This window comes from Acinonyx jubatus, chromosome C2 (genome assembly GCF_027475565.1).
Source record: "Acinonyx jubatus isolate Ajub_Pintada_27869175 chromosome C2, VMU_Ajub_asm_v1.0, whole genome shotgun sequence".
Lineage (NCBI taxonomy): Eukaryota > Metazoa > Chordata > Mammalia > Carnivora > Felidae > Acinonyx > Acinonyx jubatus.
The window spans coordinates 69,980,084-70,003,335 of record NC_069384.1 but is presented as its reverse complement, the minus strand read 5'-3'; the positions used below and the strand labels follow the sequence as shown (position 1 = coordinate 70,003,335).

Sequence of the window (23,252 nt, the reverse complement as noted above, 5' to 3'; positions counted from 1 at the left end):
GAGTCCCAGCCCTTTCACTTAGTGGTTGAGTGGCCCTGGGAAAGTTACTTAGGTTTTATCAGCCTCACTCTCCCTCATGATGGCTGATTCCTTACAAAATTGTGCAGACTAGATGGCATTAACCCTGGGAAAATGTCTGGCACAGCCTCATTATCCTTGTCCTCCACAAATGGGAGTTTTCCCCTTCTTCATTGGATTAGCTCCCCCTGCTTACATCTAGGTTGAAGACTCTTTATACCTCCAGTCCTAATCTCTTCTCCCTTCAGGACTATTTTTCCTGTTTCCACCAGGAAACATCGCCACCCCCAAATTATCTTACATCTGAACCACTATGTGCAGTTTTTCAATAACATCTTTCCAGTCCTCAAGCTCACTTCCTTAAAATCACTTCCATTTCTTGTCTCCTCCTGCCTTGTTCAGACATTATGTATGCAGCATTAACTACTCTGAGGAAATAATCTTTCAATTCTTGGTGCCATATTTTAAAAAGTATTTTGGCAAACTTGAATAAATCAGAGCAGGATGATCAGGATGATGGAGGCCTGGAAAATGGCATTGTAGAATGAACACACACATATATGTAAAGGGAATGGGGATTTTTTTTCTCCTTCAGAAAGGGTTGTCATTGGGAAGAGAAGGTCCTTTCTCTGTGGGCTTCAAAGTGCAGACTCAATCCAAAATGCATCTCTGCTGAACATAAGGAAATTTTGAGGATTAGAGTTTGTGCCATGGGGTAGGTGCAGTTATTTGGAGTTTTCTGTCCCTGTCTCATCTACTTGCTCTTTCCATTCTCATTCCTGCCAGGAGGAGGAGGATTTCAACAAAAAGACATTCTCAATTGCTATAAGAATCTTAGGGAAACAGCTTGCTAAGCCTCAAATGTGTACATACCAGCACCTCTGTTGAATGACCCTAGACCCACTGGAATCATGTGCTATCCACTTTGAATGTATTTGAAACCTGGTTTCCAGCACCCGTAACATGAAATCTGAAGGCTGCTGATGGCAAAGAAGAGTTTATTAATTCCCCTATGGGCCAACCAGAGACCTGAACTCATAATATTGCCTTAAATAATAATATACTTCTTTAGTGTACCTAGCACTTTCATTTTCAGCCTAGAGGGCCCCAGTTTCAGACTGTTTGGGTCATTCCTTTTCTTCTAACCAGGGTAAGCGATATTAGCAAGACAGAGGTTTATCTTTTAAATGGCCCTTCTGCTGTTAAGAATCAGGACCATGGGGCGGCTGGGTGGCTCAGTCAGTTAAGCATCCAACCCTTGGTTTCGGCTCAGGTCATGATCTCATACTTTGTGTTTTCTGGGTTTGAGCCCCGTGTTGGTCTCTGCACTGGCAGCATGGAGCCTGCTTGCGATTTTCTCTCTCCCTCTTTCTCTGCCTCTTCCCCATTCACTCTCTCTCAAAATAAATAAATAAACATTAAAAAAAAAAAGATGGGGCACCAGCGTGGCTCAGTTGGTTAAGCATCTGACTTTGGCTCAGGTCATGATCTTGTAGTTTGTGAGTTTGAGCCCCGCATCAGGCTCTGTGCTAACAACTCAGAGCCTGGAGCCTGCTTTGGGTTCTGTGTCTCCCTCTCCCTCTGCTCCTCCCCGACTTGTGCTCTGTCTCTCAAAAATAAATAATAAAATATTTAAAAAAACATTAAAAAAAGAAATAATGTGAGGACCAGGACAAGGGGACTTGGCAGTCTCAGACATGAGGGGCAGATGGGCCCTTGCTGGCCTGAATACAGATGATATGATGGGATGAAGCTGGGTGGCCTCCTGAGGTTGGGCATGGGCAGAAGTGTAGAAAAATGACAGAGTACAAGAAAGAGGTTCCTAGTCACCCAAAAGGATACTGCATAGGAACAGAAAGAAATATTTTGCTCTGTCCTTTGTGCATAAGTGGAAGAATGTGGGAATAGAAGTTCAGTGGGCAGTTGGACTCTAGAAATATTCATACCTAAAAGAAAGTAGAATTGCTTGATGGCCAACCTACAGGTGTTGATGGAGCACCTACCTAGGTTCTGATCCAGATTCTACCACTCACCATCTGCCGCCTCAGGCAGGCTGCCTAACCTCTGCTGCCTCATCTCTAAACAGGGGTCATAATGTCCCCAAGACTCTGGAGGGGATCAAAAGACTTACATTTAAAGCAGTTAGAACAGCCTAATGTGAAGGAGGTCCTCAAGAATGTTAGTAATCATTTTCTTTAGATGAGAAGTTGACCTTAGGTAGCTTCCAAAGTCCTTCACCCTGTGAGATGTTTTGTTAATCTTGTGGTTTTTCCCCGTCTCTGAGTCTGCCTTTTCCTGTCCATTCTGATAGCTATTCCCCAGGCCAGGATTATAACCTTGGGCTGGTTGGGGTGAAACAAAAGGGGAGCTTCCCATTGTCCCCATGGATCTCTTCTTAAACACCAGCCCTTCTTCACATCTGCTCTCAGCTCCTTTGACTCTCTTACTATATGGTGAAGAAGATATCAAGGAACCAGAACAAGACTAGGCAGGTAAACTCCCACCCTAGCTTCTTGACTCTAGTCGGTGTTCAGGGCATGACTCACCAGCTAGGCCGCAGCATCTGTCCTGGGTTTTGCCCTTACTTCAATCCCAAACAACGGTCATAAAAGCAAGGTTCTCCTAAGTTCTCCAGGCTCCACTTCATCCTGACCTCCCCTGACTGCTCCATTTTCTGACAGTTTCCTTTTGTTACATTCAGTTTCCTTCTCTCAACTAGGCATACAGTCTACACAACAAATCCTGACTGGTACAGTAGAGAGTGGGTGCCTCAGTGAGCCTCACAGGGCAAGTTTGAACCCATCTGTACCCAACTGGAAAGGTTGTGCCTCCCCTGCATGCCTGTCTCGGCCTCCTGCCATCCAAACTGCACAAGTCAGCAGTACTTCTTTCTCTAAACAACAATTTGAATATGTTTTATCTCATCAGCTTCAATTCCCTCTGGCTTGACATGGCATCTCTTATTACGCTGAAACTGTTTATATGTGCATTTTGTCCCTCAACCTTTGCCTTTATCATGTGTCCATTCAGGCTGCTTTGACAAAAGTGCCACAGGTTGGGAGGTTGGGTGGCTTACAAACAACATAGATTTATTTTTCATGGTTCTGGAGACTGGATGTCTGAGCTCAGGGTGCTGGCCTGGTAGGGTGAGGGCCCTCTTCCAGGTCACAGACTTCTATTTGTATCCCCAGATGGCAGAAGGGATGAGGGATTTCTCTGAAATATCTCTTATAAGGGGAGCATTATCTTATAAGAGCACAAATCCCAATCATGAGTGCTCCACCCCCATGACCTAAGCACCTCCTAAAGGACACCTCCTAATACCATTACATCGGGCATTAGGATTTTCTAAATTTTTTTTTAATGTTTATTTATCCTTTGAGAGAGAGAGAGAGACAGAGTGTTAGTGGGAGAGGGGCAAAGAGGGAGACACAGAATCTGAAGCAAGCTCCAGGCTCTGAGCTATCAGCACAGAGCCCAACGCAGGGCTTGAACTCATGGACTGCGAGATCATGACCTGAGCTGAAGTCGGTTGCTTAACCAACTGAGCCGCCTAGGCGCCCCTGGTATTAGGATTTTCAACATATTAATTTGGGGGTAACACAAACATTCAAACCGTAGCATCTTCTGTGTTTTTCTCAGTATTACCCTGCTCAGGCTCCTGAGCATAGCCAGGTGGATTGGCTTCTTGTCACCACTTGTGTTGTGTGGGTCTCCACTTTTCAGTCCTCATGAATGTCATTTCCCCGGCCTAAACTAACCTTCCTTCTACCAGGTCACCCCCACCAAATTCAGTACAAAAGATGGTTTAGCCTTGGTACTTCAGACTTGACTTACCTTTGGCGTTGCAATTCACGGTTAAAAATATGCAAAAATCTCACAAATATGAGGCTTACTATAAGTGACTTTGTATTTAATGGTAGCCTATGGATTACTAATCAGTGTGGCATCACATACATGCTCCAACATGGATGAAACTTGAAGATGTTATGTTAAGTGAAATAAGCCAGTCACAAAAGGACAATATCATATGATTTCACTTACATGAGGTGCCTGGAGTAGTAAAATACCCAGAGACAGAAACTAGAACAGTGCTTGCCGGGATCTGGAGGGAGAGGCGAATGGAGAGTTACTGTTTAATGGGTACAGAGTTTTTGTATGGGATGATGAAAAAGTCCTGGAGATGGATAGTGGTGATGGTTTCACAACAATGTGAATGTATTTAATACCATTGAACTGTACGTTCAAAATGTTATGTATATTTTACCACAATAAAACAATTTTTGAGTAATATGTGGTAATTATAAAACTATCAGAAAATATGAACAAGTGAAAAAGGAGAAAATAAAAATACACTTGCAAGATTATTTTTAATGAATATATTATAAACCTCTTTGTAAGTCGCTGGATAATGTGCTATCAAACTTAAGGTTTGCATGGTTTGTTTGTTTTTTTTAAAGTTTATTTATTTGTTTTGAGAGAAAGAGCAGGGGAGGGGGAGAGAGAAGGAGAGAGACAGAATCCTAAGCAGACACTGTGCTGTCAGCACAGAGCCCAACGTGGGGCTCAAACCAACGAACTGTGAGATCATGACCTGAGCTGAGATCAAGAATTGGATGCCTAGGGGCGCCTGGGTGGCGTAGTCGGTTGAGCGTCCGACTTCAGCCAGGTCACGATCTTGCGGTCCGTGAGTTCGAGCCCCGCGTCGGGCTCTGGGCTGATGGCTCGGAGCCTGGAGCCTGTTTCCGATTCTGTGTCTCCCTCTCTCTCTGCCCCTCGCCCGTTCGTGCTCTGTCTCTCTCTGTCCCAAAAATAAATAAACGTTGGAAAAAAAAAAAAAAAGAATTGGATGCCTAACTGACTGAGCCACACAGGTGCCCCTGTAATTTTATTTTATGGATATGCATTAATTAATGTAATCAATATCCTATTAATGAATATTGAAGCTATTTTGTTTTGTTTTGTTTTGTTTTTACCTATTAAAAAGATTACTATAAGAAACATACTTATAGCTAAATATTTATGACATTGCAAGGTAAGTGTGGTTATAAAACAGCAAAATAATTTAACTTTGTGATGATGGAATTGTTCTGTATCTTGACTGGTGATGGACACACAAACCTATACAATGTGATAAAACTGTTTATCTCTAAATACACACATATGCATATACACATGCATAAATAAGTACAAGTAAAATGGGATATCTGAACAAGATCTATGGATTATGTTGATGTCAGTATCCTGGGTGGTATTGTACTATAGTTTGTGAGATGTTAACATTGGAGGAAATTGGGTAGATGGTATATGAGCTCTATTATTTCTTTTTTCCTTTTTTTTATTTTTGAGAGAGAGAGGGAGAGGATGAGTTGGGGAGGGGCAGAGAGAGGGAGACAGAGAATGCTAAGCAGACTTCAGGCTCTGAGCTGTCAGCTCAGCAGGGCTGGAACTCACAGACCACGAGATCATGACCTGAGCAGAAGTTGGATGCTAAACCAACTGAACCACCCAGGTGCCCCAGAGATCTATTGTTTCTTACTGCCTGTTAGTTAGTTAATACAAATTTTCAAATGAGGAATTACTGAATTAAAAGCATTATTGTAAAGAATTTTGGTATGGAGTGCCTGGGCGGCTCAGTCGGTTGTGTCACTGAATTTTGGTTTTGGCTCAGGTCATGATCTCACAGCTCATGTGTTCGAGCCCTGCATCGGGCTCTGTGCTGGCAGCTCAGAGCCTGCTTGGGATTCTCTTTCTCTCCTTCTCTCTCTGCCCCTCCCCCCCCCAATAAATAAACATTAAAAAGATAATATAGCTTTTGTTACACATTGCTATTTATGCTCATACCAATAGTGTATGAACTCCACCTCATAACATTGAATATTATTATTGTAAACACCTTTAGTTCAATCAGTGTATTATTTCTCATCAATATTTAATTCCTTCAAGGTTTTAACATAGCAACACATGGTCATTTCTCTATATGTAAGTAATCCCTTCTTTTTCATTAGTTGAACAACTTCCCTTTAGGGGAGGGACCAAGAATCCACTTCTTTCTGTACTTTTCATAAAGATCACCAGGGAGTCTGGGGAACCATACTTAGAGGAGCACATAAGGTACTAAATCCTTCATCTTATAGGTAGTGACCTTGGATTTCTATGATTTGTGCAAAGTACATTTTAAGTAGTATCACCTGAGAATTTGCTAGAAATGCAAATTCTTTGACTCCACCATAAACCTACTGAATCAGTTTCTGGGCATGGAGCCCAGCAATCTGCTTTAATAAGCTCTCCAAGTAATTGGATTGCACACTGGAATTTGAAAAGTGCTATTTGTAGAAGAGATTGATGAGCATCATTGTTTATCTTTTCTCCCCACACCCTTCCCACACCCTCAATGACCTGTCACTTCCATGAAGACCAGGACTCTCTATCCATTAAAGTTCACTCTTACATCCCTAGTACCTAAACCAAGGGTGCTTAATAAATAATTACTCAAGAAATAATTTAGGGGGCACATGAGTGACTCAGTTTGTTGACTCTTGATTTCAGCTCTGGTCATGATCCCATAGTTATGGGATCATGCCCAAGTCAGGCTTTGACCTGAGCATGGAGCCTGCTTAAGATTCTCTCTCTCTCTTTCTCTGTCTCTGTCTCTCTCTCTGTGTCTCTCTCCCTTTCTCCTTCTGCTCCTTTCCCCCACTCACACAGTCTCTCTTTCTAAAAAAAAAATAACTTAGCAATTAACCAAACTCTGCCCCCCAGAGTCTGTGTCTTCACTCTGGACTGTGCAGTCAGACTCTTGGGCAGGGTCTCTGGCAACTATTTACATTACAAGGGTGAGGCCTGTGGGTGTGCAAGACCCCAGTCAAAGCTAAGTTCTTGGTTCAGCTTTGCAAATGCAAGGAGGGTGACCAGAAAAATCTGGGGGTGTTGGTTGCTCCATAGACTTAGAAAACGTTGCCCATATTAGGCCTCAAACCCCAAGCTCATCGGTTAAAATGGAGCTTGTGTCATTCTTGGCAAGACAATGCCATTCAAAAGTGTGAGCAATAAGCAGTAAAAAAAATAAAATAAAATAAAAAGCTAGATGATATAGGCTGGCCGGGTTCAAGGACCCAGAGAAGGTACCACAGGACCAGCCAAGAGGGTCCTCGGCTTTGCACAGGATAGAAATCAAAGGTGAGGCAAGAGGAAGTGAGAATAGAGTTTATTGAAGACATGGAGAGAGTGAAGATAGAGTGTCCTGGAGACTCTCTGGAAAGGTGAGTGAGTTTCATCCTTGCTTGGGGTCTGGAGTTTTTATTTCGGATTGTGGTCTGGTGCACATATCTTCTCAGTCGTCCAGGAACAAAGAGGAGTGTTTAAATGTTCTTCATAGGTCACTTATGCCCTGGAGTCAGGTCTTGATGAGTCAGTGGTCTTGGAAAACAGGTTCATGATGACCCCACCTGGTCACTCCTTAGATGTTATCTATTGTGCTGGAAGACTCCAAAGAGATCATTAACTCCTTGACCTTTACAAGGAAGACATACATTACCTGTTCTGTGAGGCATATGTTAAGGGGGTAGGGTGCAGATTCTAGCAAGAACAGAAGCAGGGAAAGGAGTGAAGAAAGCAGTTTTTCATGGGGTTCCTTTAGTTTCTCTGTCTCACTAGACAATTCAAACCTGTACATAATCTCAGACCCACAGCAGCCCTCCTCCATCATATGACTTCTCCCAAGGTAGCTCAAAATAAGTGTATGATGAGTCTCATCTGGTTTTCCCAGATTATCTCTGGAGGAGATGACAGGAACAGGACAGGAAGTGACAAAGAAGTTGTGAAAATTTTCATGGGGCTCATCCATCCCCACAAGAATGTAAGCCTATGGAGCAGAGATTTCTGTCTGTAAATTTAGTTCACTGATGTGTCCCAGGACAGAGAACATTTCCTGCCACAATTAGTAGGTGCCTAATAAATATTTCTTAAATGTTGAAGAAAAATGAGCAGGACATCCTTGCTTTATGACACCTGTTCTCAAAGGCCAAGACCTTCTAGAATTGATCTGTTCCTTTAGTCTGGTCTTGTGGCATCAAAAACACTCCATGTGAACCCAAGATCATATTTTTGACGAAGACACGTGCCAAAGGCCTTAACCCTCAGGGCATCTCCTTAATCTTCTAGCCTTGGAGGCTGGATTTTGAGGCCTGCAGCAGTAGCTCAGAACTTGACAAACTGGCTGGGATTGGGGGCAAGGTACCAGCAGCAGGACATGAAGAGTTTCACTCAGGCTGCCTGAGAACATCTTTATCTCATTGAGAGTCATTGCTTTTGTTTTATCATTGGAATTTTCCTCCTCTGCACCCTCTAAGAAACTCAAAAGACAGGCACTTACCCAATACGCAACAATAGTCATAGAAGGGTCAGCCTTGACTTACATTGTGCAAAGCAGCACTCTCTCCCTTGTCCCCAGAACACACTCCATTCAAGTAAGATGGAATCACAATTATCACTCAGTATAGCAAAACGAGAAAATCTTGGGGCACTTGGGTGGCTCAGTCAGTTAAGCGTCCAACTCTTGATTTCGGCTCACATGATTTTAGTCACGAGATCGAGCCCCGTTGTCTAGAATCCCTGCTTGGGATTCTCTCTCTCTCTCTCTCTCTCTCTCTCTCTCTCTCTCTCTCTCTCTTCTCACTCTCTCTCTGCCCCTACCCTACTATCTCTCTCTCTCTCTCTCAAAATACATTAAAAAAATTAAAGAAAAAAAAAAAAACAAGAGAAAATCTTGACTGTACCTAGGTAAAGGAGATGCCAAAGTCTCCAAGCTTTATATGAGTCATCAGTCAGCTCCATGCATACAGCCCAGATATAATTCAGAGTGATGACAAATAGGACTATCACCTTTGACTATGGCCTTACAGGCCTCTGGACCTGCTTCCTAGAATCAGAAAAGGCCATCACCATTCTCCTTTTTGCCACCTCACCTCCCAAAATGAAATCTGACTGGAAATAGTTCTTTGGTATCTTGAAAGTAGACTAGGGATTGGGACCTCTAGCTCCTGACTTGCCAGGGTCACAGATATACTGTGTCCAGTTGACTTAGTCCCTGCCTCGGTGCCTTAGTTTCTCTATATGAGAACGTCACAAAGTTCATTCAAAGCTCATTCCATCCAGCCTCTTAACCTCCTGGCAGCTCACTGCTAAATGATCTGTTGAGGAGCAAGAATTCCTGTCCCCTCAAAGGTCCTTCTAACGGGACTAAGAATCAAATTGACACGAAGCAGATTAACAGGAGAAAATAAAATTTAATAGTGTACTTATAGGGAATCCATACAGACATTTAAATTCCAAAGACCTCCAAAATGAGGTATATATGTCATTCTGAACTAAGGAGAAATGGGTAGGGATCAGGTTATTCAAAGGGGGAAGAATACAATCCTTAGGAAGATGAAAAAGTGTAAATATTTGGTAAACAAATGTTTTCTGGGCCATTCCGAAACAATGGGACAGAGAGTGATGTGAAATGTTGGGGAGTGAAGGGTCAAGAAAGAATTTCTTGCAAAAAAAAAAAAATAATAAGGTGGGGGGGGTGGTTTTTATTAAAGTGCAAGGTTGGGACCCATGGGCAGAAAGAGCTGAACTGAGGTTGTGAGGAGTGACTGTATAGTTTCAAACTGGGAGGGGTTAGGGATGGCATAACTCTCTAAGGAATTTGAACCCTGAAAGCAAGCTTTCCAGCTTGCTGGACATGACCTTGAGGGGCTAGCTGCTGTTAAGAAAAGGTCATTTACTACTGTCTAGTAAACTCTTAATCACGAGACCCTTCACATGTATATCAGTGGGCCTTATGTTTAGAGAATGATTGCTAAAACATATCTTGGGCAGGGGGCGGGGCAGGGGTGGTAGAAGTAAAGCAAGTTTCTAAAGGGTTTTTTTTCAGGATCCTGGAGGTCGGCCTAATGTCAGGCTAAGGTTGCCTTTTGCCTTTAGCAAAGTATTAACATTGAGGCAGCTAAGCTCCTTGAAGAAGGTCACTTTGCTTGTCTCAAGTACTTACTTGTCAAAGGGCTGTAAGTTCTAAGGAAGTTTAATTTTTTTTTCTTTTGCCTTTGTTCTCCACATCAGAGAGAACTTTGCTCAAACAGGCCTTGCTAGGTTCCTCCCTGTCTTCTACATCTAGTTCATATCATAATGTAGTTATCTATGGAGGTAGTACTCTTCCTGGAGCAGGTCTTCTAAGTTCTCTTTATTTAGTTGTGGGGGAGATAAAGAACTTTACCTGAATCTACTGGGTCTTGATTTTTTTAAAGTAGGCTCCACACCTGTGAGAAATAAACCCAGTGACCCAATCAAAGAAGGGACTTGAAGCACAGTGAAGTGAGGCTTTAATCATCATTCCTGGGAGAGCAGGTGTCTGATGGACAGGCACACTTGGGGAAGCTACAGCAGGCAATTTATCTCCTAGCATGCAAGACCCTCCCCTGATTCCTCATTGGCTGAGTACTACACAGGTTACAGCCTTATCCAGAAGTCGCCTATGCCCATGTAAGGCCAAAAAGTAGTCTGATTGGAACAAATGTACATTTCTTAAGGTGACTCAGAGACTTCAGTTCTTTGGCTCATGCTCCTTGCAAAGCCCGTGAAAAGCCCACAAAATGGAGAGGGGAAGAACCAGGAAGTGAAATGTTTAAGGGTTTGGGACTCCATTGTTGGATGGAGGGCCAGTTTGTACATATTTCCAATAGGTTGTAAACCTATTGTTACTAGACAACACAGCTTTTATTTGGTATTTCTGAAAATGAATCATCTCACTTCTTACAATGCGCAACATAAGGTTCAAACTCTGAGATCAAGAGTTGCATGCTCTACCAATTAAGCCAGATGGGTGCTCCATTTGACTGCTTTTAACTCAAAATAATCTTTATACTAAAGCAGCCCATCTTGGTGTGGCCTGCCCTTGGCCCCTACAAATCCAAGAGAAGCATTTAGACACCTCCATTACTAGAGATCCCCAGAGTAATTTTTATTTTACTTCTAAGGACATTTTATATAGTGTACAAGTTTATGGAATCATTTTACTTATTTATATTTCTTTTTTCCCACATAACTAAAAACTCTTCCTGGAAATGCTATTATTTGCCACAGTGCTTTAGTAAGCAGAGTTCTAAGTCCAGCTCAGTTTTCTATCATGATTCTCTCTTATCTTTGTGGCCTCATGCCTGCAATCAATGACACATGTCAGAAAGTTTTGTGCTGTTTTTCTTCATGTACTGTCCCCTCAAGGCAGGATTGCTCTGTTTTTCCATAAAATGTTTGGTTAGTGCATGCCACATTATGTCTTCATTCCCTCCTCCTATATTTATGGGCATCAGTGATGTTCTAGGCACGGGAGACTCAGCTATAAATAAGCAGACACAGTCCCAACCCTCTCAAAGCTTACAGTCCTGCCTTCATTTTTGCCTTAATTTTCTACAAAAATAGTGTACTGTAGCCAGGGTGCCCAGGACGCAAGAGCACCTGGCTCCCAGGGTCCCACATAGACCAAGTTGGGCCACTTGCCGCTGACAGCATCCAAAGACAGAGAGAGGAGTGGAGTTGAAACAAGAAAGAAATTTATCTTTTTTAAGTTTTTTATTTATTTATATGTTTGTTTTTTGAGAGAGAGAGAGAGAGAGAATCCCAAACAGGGTCTGCACTGCCCATTGTGGGGCTCAATGTGGGGCTCAAACTCACAAACTGTGAGATCATGACCTGAGTTGAAATCAAGAGTCAGTTGGTTAACCAACTGAGCCACCCAGGCACCCCAAGAAAAGAATTTATTTCAGAGAAGTCAACACTGTAAAGACAGCAGACTGGCGGCTCAAAGACTATCTGCAAAGTGCAGGAAATACTTCCAGGTTTATATAAGGAAAATGTGAGACAAAGTTTGTTGGTAGTGCACATGGGCATTGAAGGTCAAATGGATCATCATCATGGGCAGGGTCTTGCTGGCTCAGGGCAGTCCTTATTACTAGAGGGGGTAGTTTCTGTTCCCATCAGGGGATGCTTTGCCTGCATTCTTTTGCCTAAATTGAGAGATAAACTGGAAAGAACTTAATTAGAAAGTTTGAGGTGAAAATGGAGGCAGCTGAAACCCTCTTTCAGTACCAAAATTTCAACTAATTAAACACGTTTTTCCTTAAACAAGGTCAGAGAAAATGTATTCAACAATCAAATACTTTTCTTTCTTTTTTCTTTCTTTCTTTCTTTCTTTCTTTCTTTCTTCCTTCCTTCCTTCCTTCCTTCCTTCCTTCCTTCCTTCCTTCCTCTTTCTTCCTTCCTTCCTTCCTTCCTTCCTTCCTTCCTTCCTTCCTTCCTTCCTTCCTTTCTCCCTTCCTTCCTTCCTTCCTTCCTTCCTTCCTTTCCTTCCTTCCTTCTCTCTCTCTCTCCCTCCCTCCATCTCTTTCTTTCTTTCTTTCCTTCTTTCTTTCTCTCTCTCTCTCTCTCCCTCCCTCCATTTCTTTTTCTTTCTTTCTTCCTTCCTTCCTTCCTTCCTTCCTTCCTTCCTTCCTTCCTTTCCTTCCTTCCTTCTCTCTCTCTCTCTCCCTCCCTCCATCTCTTTTCTTTCTTTCTTCTTTCTTTCTTTCTTTCTTTCTTTCTTTCCTTCTTTCTTTCTTTCTCTCTCTCTCTCCCTCCATCTCTTTCTTTCTTTCTTTCTTCTTCTTTCTCTCTCTCTCCCTCCCTCCATCTCTTTCTTTCTTTCTTTCTTTCTTTCCTTCTTTCTTTCTCTCTCTCTCTCCCTCCCTCCATTTCTTTCTTTCTTTCTTCCTTCCTTCCTTCCTTCCTTCCTTCCTTCCTTCCTTCCTTCCTTTCCTTCCTTCCTTCTCTCTCTCTCTCTCCCTCCCTCCATCTCTTTTCTTTCTTTCTTTCTTTCTTTCTTTCTTTCCTTCTTTCTTTCTCTCTCTCTCTCTCCCTCCCTCCATTTCTTTCTTTCTTTCTTTCTTTCTTTCTTTCTTTCTTTCTTCTTTCTTTCTTTCTTTCTTTCTTTCTTCCTCCCTTCCTTCCTTCCTTCCTTCCTTCCTTCCTTCCTTTCTTTCAACAGTTTCCATTTTAAAGAGCCAGATGTTTCAGGAGGGACTGGCCCTGGTAGTATCGTGATATTCCAACACCCATGGAGTGATTGAAGCCTGCTTTGCTGGGCAGGGCAGGGAACAAACTAGAGACCACCTAGCCCTTCCAAGGGGACATCCACCTCTCAGCTCCAGTGATGATTTCAAGACAAGACTGTGGACCCAGTTTTGCCAGGCCTTCTGATTTTTTAAGAGGAGCTATAAAACAAAATTTGGTATGAAATATTTAGATTTTTAAATATTAGCAACTTTATTTAATTTTTTAAATGTTTATTTATTAAATTTATTAAATTATTTATTAAAAAAACTTTTTAGTTTTTTTAATGTTTATTTTTAAGAGAAAGAAAGAGAGACAGAGTGCAGCAGGAAAGGGGCAGAGAGAGAGGGAGACACAGAATCTGAAGCAGGCTCCAGGCTCTGAGCTGTCAGCACAGAGCCCAATGTGGGTCTTGAACCCCCAAACTGTGAGATCTTGATCTAAGCTGAAGTCAGATGCTTAACCAACTGAGCCACCTAGGTGCCCCTAGAAACTTTATTTAAACACTAATATTAGCAAATATGTCTCTGGCTATGTGGCTTTGAACTCTCTTCTATGATTACATATTAAAATTTTCTGTACTTGTTGTATTGTTTGCCTTAAAGACCTTTGCTTGGGGGTACCTGGGTGGCTTAGTCCTTTAAGCATCCTACGATTTATTTATTCTTCTCAGTCATGACTCTGGTCATTTTGGTTATATTTGCTCATATTTAGTAATTTTTTGCTTTCCATTTGCAGCATTGATAGCCTGACTAGAATGGGTCTCCAGTTCTTGGTCATAAATTGTAATGACTGTGGCTTCCTTGCTCACAATGGATGGGTTCCAGCAGTTGTGTCCCCACTGTGTATCTCATTTCTCCTGGCTGTAATAGCTCATTGGCCCAGGATGGACAATTACCCACCTCAGGAACTGGGATTTGTGATCTAGACAGCTCTGATTCAGAAATGGTTAGAACCATAAGCAACAATCACTTTCTTAGAAGGCTGATTAACAACCATATTCCACTGGCAGCAGGGAGGGGAGGGGAGGAAGAGGGGAGGCAGGGAGAAGAGTAGAACCCAAGGAACTTCCAGGGAGATATCCCAATGGCTTTGCAGTTCCTTATTCTAGCCCTTTCCTTCAGCTTTACTATATTCTTAAGTTCCAGTTTTATGACATATCCCTCTACATATCTTTATACAGATTTGCATACATAGAATACACATATGCATATATCGATATGCATATACATGAATATGTATATACAATATACATGTATATGTTAAAATAAATTTCTAGGCCCAAGATAGAGCTGTCAGCAAACAGAATCTAAATAACTTTCATGTCTCTGTAAATGCTCCACTTGAACAGAAACACAGTATATCCAGTCAAACAATTTTCAAACACCAAGCCAACTCTTGGGTCTATGCATATTTCCTTGTTCCTTCTCACCCCAAACAAGGTTGACTGTGGCCCAGCCAATCATATATTTTCTATTTTTTCCTGCATTTTTTTAATGCTTGTTTATTTTTGAGAGACACAAAGACAGAGTGTGAGCAGGGGTGGCACAGAGACAGAGGGAGACACAGAATCCAAAGCAGGCTCCAGGCTCTGAGCTGTCAGCACAGAGCCTGACGTGGGGCTTGAACTCACAAACCATGAGCTCATGACCTGAGCTGAAGTTGGACACTTAACCAACTGAGCCACCCAGGTGCCTCTCCTGTGTTTTCTTTATTCTTTATCCTGTGAAAACTTCCTGCCTTCCTCCCCATTTTTCAGTTCTCTAGACCCTTGGGAGTGGAGACTACTTGCTTCATGAAGTGGTTAAAATAAACTTTATTTGTATCACTTAAATCATCTTCTTTAATCATTTTTAACCTACATATACATAAAATTCTCAATTTTCCCTTCAGCCAAATTTAATTGAATTTTGTTATGGCAACCAAAGGGCTTCAGCCAATTTAAAAATAAAGATATTCAGGAATAGCAAGCTCCAGTATTAACACTAGAGGAAAACCATTTAATGTGAATGCTACCATGGCCCTCATTTCATTTTATTGCTGAGCCAGAGGCCTGAAAATCTTGATGACTAAAGTCCTCTGTCTTCAAATACTTTCATCCAGGAGAAAGTCAATGAAAAACTACACCCCATGGTCATAGCCAACATCAAACACTGAAAGAAGCATCATATCCTTTCTTGACATGTATCCAAAGAAAAGATGAGTACAGGATGTCCACAGCCCTGGCCAACTGATCTTAATTTCTCTTCATGTACCAAAAAAAAAAAAAAAGTCTGTAAAAACAATGCCCATAGGGGGGCTTCTTTCTCCACCTCCTCCTCTTCCTCCCTGTGTTCTCACAGGCCAAGCTGAGCCTGAAAAGAGGCACTTTTGAGTGAATATTCCCTCAATGGATGCAGATAGTAATGTTCCAAATGACTTGTGGGTTTTATTGTCGCCACTAGGCTAACTCATCAAACCAGGTTGGTCCTACCAGGTATTTTCATGGCCAGTGCTCCATTAGGAAAGACCCAGAGAATGAATGGGACTAATATGTATGATGAGTGCCTGCTTTGGGTCAGGCATCTGGCTTCTATTCATTCCTCATAGTCATCTAATGAAGTAGGTAGTATTTTTCCCCTTTGACAGATAAAGAGCTGGAATTCAGAGAGGTCAAGTGAACTGTCCAGTATCTTACAGGTAAAATGTGATGGGTTCCAGCAAAGCTTGAGCCTGCAATCTTTACTATACCAAGCACAGCCTTCAACTGAGAAGTTCCTCATTCTCAGGAAAAAAGTTGTAGAGTTTTTCCACTAGGCCTGAGACAGAATTCACACTACAGCCTGTGTCAGGAAAATGATCTGAATATTCACACAGTGGGCTTTCTGCGGTTCTGTTACTATGGATTCAGAGTTCTGCACTCAGTTGATCCATAACCACCTTCTGAGGTGGTCAGTAAGAACATGAGGAGTAGTCAGATGGATAGGGCCTTAGACTGGCGGGCAACCAACCCAGTGTTGGGTATACACCTCTGCTTCTGACTTTTATGCTTTGCCTTTGTTCCCAAGTTCATAACATGGGAATAATAATTCCTGTCCATTCCACCTCACAAAGGATAAAGAGGAAATGAATACACTGCCAAGGTGAGTACGTGGGTGAGCCAACACAACTGCGATGATCCGAGGGCACCTCTCACCCTTAGCAACATCCCTGTGATGGCAGAAGTAACACCAGATTAGAAAGAAATAGCAGGTTAAAAAACTCATGCAGATGCCCCCTGCCCAGTGTCAATGCTCCTCACTTATCTATATACTAAAAGAACTGCCCTTCCCTGGGGCAGGGAGGGAACTGACAAGACAAGCCAAACAGCCCAAGCTTTATCTAGGTCATCCTGAAGCGGAATAAGCAAAACATCAACCTTGTTTCCCTTGAGCACAGAACAAAAACACAGGGATGAGATTAAGTAGCAGGGAAAATTTCATTGTTCCCCCACCCTGAGGCCTGCTTCCGGCACACTGCTATTACTATCTTATCGCTGTTTATTTTCACGCTGGGGAACCTGGGTGGCTCATTTGGTTAAGTGTCTGACTCTTGATTTTGGCTCAGGTCATGATCTCATGGTTCGTGAGATTGAGCCCCACACAAGGCTCTGCACTGGGTGTGGAGCTGCTTGAGAGTCTCTCTCTCCCTCTCTTTCTCTGCTCCTCCCCTGCTTGTGTGAGCCCTTGCTCTCTTCTCTGTCTCTCAAAATAAAGACATAAACATTTTTTAAAAATGATGATAAAAACACTACAGAGAAGACTGAAGTCCTTTTTGACCCTCTTTTTGTTCTAGTACCTCAAATCTCAGTCCACACCCAAGGGGTAACCTCTATTAGTAAAATAGATACTTTTTCTATGTATTTCACTGAATGGTGTCATATACATATTTAGCTTATACAAAGTCAATTTTAGCCAAAACAACAAAACAAAACAAGGCTCTGAGCAAGAAATGGCGATTTAAGTAGTACCATTCCACACATTGAGCTGATCAATGGCCTGGAGAAATGTAGGGTGAATGACATTCATTATCCCTCAGTTAAAACCCAAGTCCCGGGGCGCCTGGGTGGCGCAGTCAGTTAAGCATCCGACTTCAGCCAGGTCACGATCTCGAGGTCCGAGAGTTCAAGCCCCGCGTCAGGCTCTGGGCTGATGGCTCAGAGCCTGGAGCCTGTTTCCGATTCTGTGTCTCCCTCTCTCTCTGCCCCTCCCCCGTTCATGCTCTGTTTCTCTCTGTCCCAAAAATAAATAAACGTTGAAAAAAAAAAAAAAACAAACCCAAGTCCCTCAAGTGTCCTGGGCTTCACAGAGTGTGACCATTTCAATACCCATGTGGATGATTTAAAATATTTTCAAAGGTAATTCTGATAATACTTGATTTTTTTGCTCTAAACATTAACTTTTGAACTCAATCCTTATTAGGAGTCACGCTGTATACATCCGCTCTGGCTCCATGACTAATCATCATGCCCAGTGCAAGTCCTGAAATACAGTGATAAAGTTAATTTACATACCGGGATCCACAATATGGAAGCTGCCCCCATGGCTCAGCATAAAAATCTAAATCAGAGTCAACCTGCAATGAGGGAGACCCCTCACTGTCTAAAAAAACTAACGCCAATCACAATCCTCCAACTCAGCTTTCACTAGCTTACCTTACCCTAGAAAATAAGACCTGCTAGCCTATAAGGATAAAGAACTCCCCCACCTCCTAGCCTGTTTCCTCAGTGCCTCTTCTAACGCTCTGTACGACTCACCCTTGCCCCAAATCCCTGGGGAAGAGAGCTTCACTGCTTGTTAGGTCCTGTGCACCCGCAATCCATGGATTGTCTTCCCTTGAATAAAGGACATCAAACTTATTACTAACTTGTTTTAGTTTTGTCATTTAACAAATGTTCTGTAATGTTGCGGGACAGAAAAAAGGAAAGAAGGAAGGATCCTGGACTGGGTGAACCATACACACGAGGAAAATCTTGGCTACAGATTATGCTGAGTAATGGTGTTTCTGACTTTGCTGAGATGGTATTCAGAGAGAAACACCACTCTGCTTATGTGTAATATGGGCCTTAAACAGTGGCCATTTGGGGGCTATCCTCTGGAGCGGGAAGTATAGGCTTTCTGCTCTGAGTGTGGCATCATGCTAATAGGGCCCCCATCAGTGGGAATGGGCTGACCCCCGTCCACATGAACCCCATGACACCAAAATCTGACTTGAGCCAGACTTGCTTTCCTTTCCACAGGCACACTTTAAAGGGAACGGACTGGCTACGTTTTCTCTCAAGACCAAGGGAACTTGGGATCTTACTCCCCTTACTACATTCTTGGGTATCTGGTTTCCCTGCAGGTGCTTGGTGTTTTCACAGTCCTGATTGATGGTTGTTATCAAATATCTCCTACCTTAAAGCTCTTCCTGAACCCAGGGTTTCACTTTATGTCAAATCTATTGTTTTTTGGACATTCTGAGCAATGATTTTGCAATGGTGAATGCCTTGCAAAGGAGCAGAGGATGAGTGGATGGCTGATTTTGGCTTGTTACAGTGTTGAAGGCCATCCTGAAGTTGGCACAATCAGCTCAGAACTGCCAGATAATTCCCCTTCAGATCTAGTCAACTGAGAGAAACAGCTGTGTTAAGAGAACATCCAAACTCCTGCTCAGTTGATCCTGGAGTGGGACAAGGCAGAGCTGAGACCACGTTGCTAAATACCCATTGTGTGAGCTTTTTAGCCCCGACAAAGGCTTCAAAGCTGGAGTTGTTCATCCCTTGGAGCAGGATAGAAAGTGGATTAGGAGGATTGTTAGAAAATAATCTAATCCAGCCTTGTCATTTAGATTTTCATTTTCAATTCTTTCAATGTACAAATGAGGAATTTGAGGCTGCAAAAGGGGAAGTGTCTCGTTCAAGATCACACATTTGCATTAGTGAAAGAGGGGAAGTGAAAACTCAGGTCTTCTCACTTCTAATTCAGTGTTCTTCCTCAACACTACTTTGGAAGCACTGGGTGAAACAAAATTAAACCATGATCTTTATCACTAGAATTCTGAGTCTTTAATATGCTAATAAATGTTTCCTTCTAAGAGAGGAATATAGTTTCCAGACATTTCCAAACTTTTTTGACCAGAGTAATTTTTTTTTAAGTTTATTTATTTATTTTTAAAGAGAGAGAGAGAGCACAGAGGAGGAGCAGAGAAAGAAGAAGAGAGAGAACCCCCAAGCAGGATCTGTACTGCAGTCACAGAGCCTAACTTAGGGCTCGAACTCATAAACTGTGAAGTCATGACCTGAGCCAAAATCAAGAATTGGACACTCAACCAACTGAGCCACCCAGCTGCCCCAGACCAGATTACTTTTTTTTTTCTTTTTTGAAAGACAAAGAGAAAGAGAGAGGGCATAGTAAGCGAGGGTCAGAGAGAGAGTAGTGGGGCTCATCTGAAGCGGGGCTCCAGCTCAGGAACCATGTGAATCACGACCCTAGCAGAAGTCAGATGCTTAATCAATTGAGCCACCCAGGTGCCCCCAGATTACATTTTTAATACAGTGTCTATTTACATTCTCCATAAGAGGATTAAAGGATTTTTCAGAACAGTTTAGGAAATACTGTCCTACACCATGCTGTTATTGTTAAGTGCTACACACAAAAAATTACCTACACATAATCCCTACAATCCACAGTGTTATGAAGCACTGATGTTGAGACACAGGATACTCAGCCACTGGCAAACATCATTTGTCATTCTAAATATCAGCAATGAGCTTTGCATTTCAAAATGCAGAACTGTGTGTGATGGGGGAGGGGGAACGTGGGTAGGGTAAGGGTTAAATGGTCAGCTCTTCTCTGACAAGCAGAATCATCTCAGCATATCTGGGGTTTAGGGCTGGTCAGCCTTCATTCAACACACATTGTGCTTCTGTGACATGTCCTAGATTCTTGCCCTCAAGGAGACCTCAGTTCAGTAGGGGAACAAACACATAAAGGAGTGAGCACTTGTACAAGACAAAGTTAAAGGGAAGAGCAAGGAGAGAGTGAAGCATCAGGCCTAGAGAAGGGGACAGGGACAGTGGCTAGGATAACTTTCCAGAGGGATCCCTTCCATTGGGTGTTAAAGGCACAGTAGGAATTGACAATGGCAGAGTGAGAAAAGGGAGAGAGAACAGCACGTACTAAGGCAGAGAGGAGAAAAACAACATGGCGCTCGTGGGCAGCGTGGGAAATTGAGTATTATTGGTGGGAAGGGGAGAGTCACAGGGTTAACTGGCAGGGATCTTAGGCTGAATAGCCTTCTGCACTAGTCTAAGGTGTTTGAACATCCTCTGTGAGGTCTAACTAAAGGAGTTGGCCAAGTCTGCCTCCATAAACACTTGCCACTCTGAGACTGTGAGGGTCAACCACTTCCTCAGCTCAGGCTAAGATTCCAAATTGCCATGATAACAGATGGCATTTTGAGGTGTGGGGCTTAGAGAGAGAGAGGCTGGTTGGGACTGAATTTCACATTAGCCTCTTCTCCACATATAACTTAAGAATGGAACCCAGGGGTGCCTGGGGGCTCAGTCGGTTAAGTATCCAACTTCAGCTTAGGTCATGATCTTGCAGTTCAAGAGTTGGAGCACCACCTTGGACATTGGGCTCTGTGCTGACAGCTCAGAGTCTAGAGCCTGCTTCAGATTCTGTGTCTCTGGCTCTCTCTACCCCTCCCCTGCTTGTGCTCTGTCTCTTTCTCTATCTCTCAAAATAAATAAACATTAAAAAAAAAAAAAAAAAGAACGGAACCCAAATGCCCACCTGTAGCCTAAAGCCACCACACTGTCCGAGATGGAAGAATTTAGAGACAAATCCATCCTCATAACATGTTTTGTAGTTAAGATAACTTTGACTCTGAGGTGATATAGCAAACATATCAGTCACAGAGCCAGGATAAGATCCCATGTTTCCTATACCCAGGACCAGGCTTTTTTAAAACTTGGAATTAAGTTATCCAAGCCAAGAGAAGCTTATCATCAAGCTTGTGCCCATTCATTCATTCATCACACATTTATTCACTCTCTTCTGTAAATTTGTTTTTAGGAACTGAAGATTCATGGATGACAAAAACCTGATATCTGTCCTAGAGGAGCCCAAGTCAAAAGGTAGGGACATAACACCACAGAAGGCTCTGGTGGCTCCAAGGACTGAGAGCATGTTGAGTGAAACAGGATGGTCCTTACCATAGCTTTAGATGATTGTTGTCTGAATATATTGGCTCAGAGTTGCCTTCCTAAGAATTTTTTCAAGAGACCAGAACTCTAGATTTTAAAGTAAATATTCTGATTTTTTAAAAATGTGTATTTATTTATTTTGAGAGAGAGATCATGAGAGGAGAAGGGCAGAGAGAGAGAGGGAGGGAGACAGTTCCCAAGCAGTCTTCATGCTCAGTGCAGAGCCCAACACAGGGCTTGATCCCATGACCATGAGATCATGACCTGAGTCAAAATCAAGAGTCAAATGCTTAACCGACTGAGCCACCCAGACGTCCCAAAACATTCTGATTTTTAAAGTACTGTAAGGCCCAAAAAAAATTTATCTGTGACTGGATTTGACTTACTGCTGCCATTCTGTGATTCTTATAGTAGGCAACAGTTCTTACTATATTGCTCAAAGATCTCCTGGGGGACTTGTTAAAAATACAAAATTCTTGGCTACATCCCAACACACTTGGAATCAATAGGGCTGGGTCAAGGTCCTTTAATCTCTACTTGTCATAAACACTTCCAGTGCACAGACCACACTTTGAGAAACTCTGATCTAGCTACAGTGTCTCCCACTTAGAAGCTTTCATCTCATCCTTTCTTAATCTCAGATCTCAGGCAGTGGATTTATACAGCTGATTCAATGGCACTATAGTACAATTCTGGAGGTCAATCCCATACATTTGGTTCATCTCAGTACTGAAAGCACCCCACACAAAATCAAAGAAGGAACAGCAAAGACAAACATAGGAAAAGGGCAGAGATGGATAGTTTGTAGAAGGCTGGAGACATAAAGGAAGCCAAAATGGAAGAAGAGAGGGGGAGTTAGGCAATTGAAGTTAACTGCTGCATCACAGCCAATCAATGGTGTGTGGGCTTCAGAAGAATCACCCACTATTACATACTAACTATAATCCCTGGTCCTAGTTCTCAATTGCTTATCTAGTTAGATACTTAGTTCATTAAGAGATGGCCAGGAGACTGTTAGAGGTAAAATGATTCTCTGGGTTGCAGCAACAGGTCTTCCTTCTTCTGAATAGACTACCTGATTTAAACTTTCACCTGAGAGTAACTGTTTGGGGCCATTTTGGGATTCTCAGCTGGGCACAGTCTTCTTCATATGGCATAGGCTCCAAGGGGGAAGAGTGCAGGTCACTGGGAAAACACAACTATAAGGATTGCTTTGATTTAGCCCCTCCCTACCACACCAGCCCCACCTCCATGGCTACACTATTCCAACAATACCATCCTGTGGTTTTCATGCTCACAATACTCCTTCTCTTCTCCATGCCTTTGCTTGCACTGCCCCTTCCCAGTGCCTCGGATGAAATCTATCCCTTTTCAACTCTCCTTCACCAGCTTACTGTTTGCTCATCATCTAAGATCCAGGATACCTCCTGAATGCCAACCTGGTCAAGTTCTGCTATCTGTGCTCCCATGATTCCCTTTCCAGTTATCACCCCTTTACCACACCCAATTACATAACCTGTTCAGCGATCCAGCTTTGTCTTTGGACCATGAGCTTTTGTGTGCAGGGTTGCTTATTTGTTTCAGTATTTGTAGAGTTTATTCCAGTGTCCAGCACATAGGAGAGGCTCGATAAACATTTATTGAATAAATGAGGTTTAACCATGTGGGTGCTATGCAATGTGAGCAAATCACTTAACCTTCTTAAGATTTCTTTTATCTGCACAATAAGGCAATAATACTTTCTCCCTAAGACTGTTATGAGAATTAAATGAGACAATGTATGTAAATACATAGCACCTGACTGATAGAAGATGATCAATAATTTTTTAAGAGCTAAAAAAAGAGTTTAAGAAGTTATCTGTCCAAGCCTCCTGCTTTCATCATCAAAAACCATTAA

The 23,252-nt window shown here is 42.5% G+C and overlaps 1 protein-coding gene across 9 annotated transcripts in view; it reads left to right on the top strand.

Moving 5' to 3' along the window:
* The window catches only part of LMLN (leishmanolysin like peptidase), a 137,782-nt gene that overhangs the window by 91,562 nt on the left and 22,968 nt on the right, over positions 1–23,252 (top strand). For all 9 annotated transcript variants that reach the window (XR_008297716.1, XR_008297717.1, XR_008297715.1 and 6 more), the window contains one exon: positions 21,225–21,286. The gene's annotated coding sequence lies outside the window, so the exon portion shown is untranslated. The remainder of the gene's footprint in view (positions 1–21,224; positions 21,287–23,252) is intronic.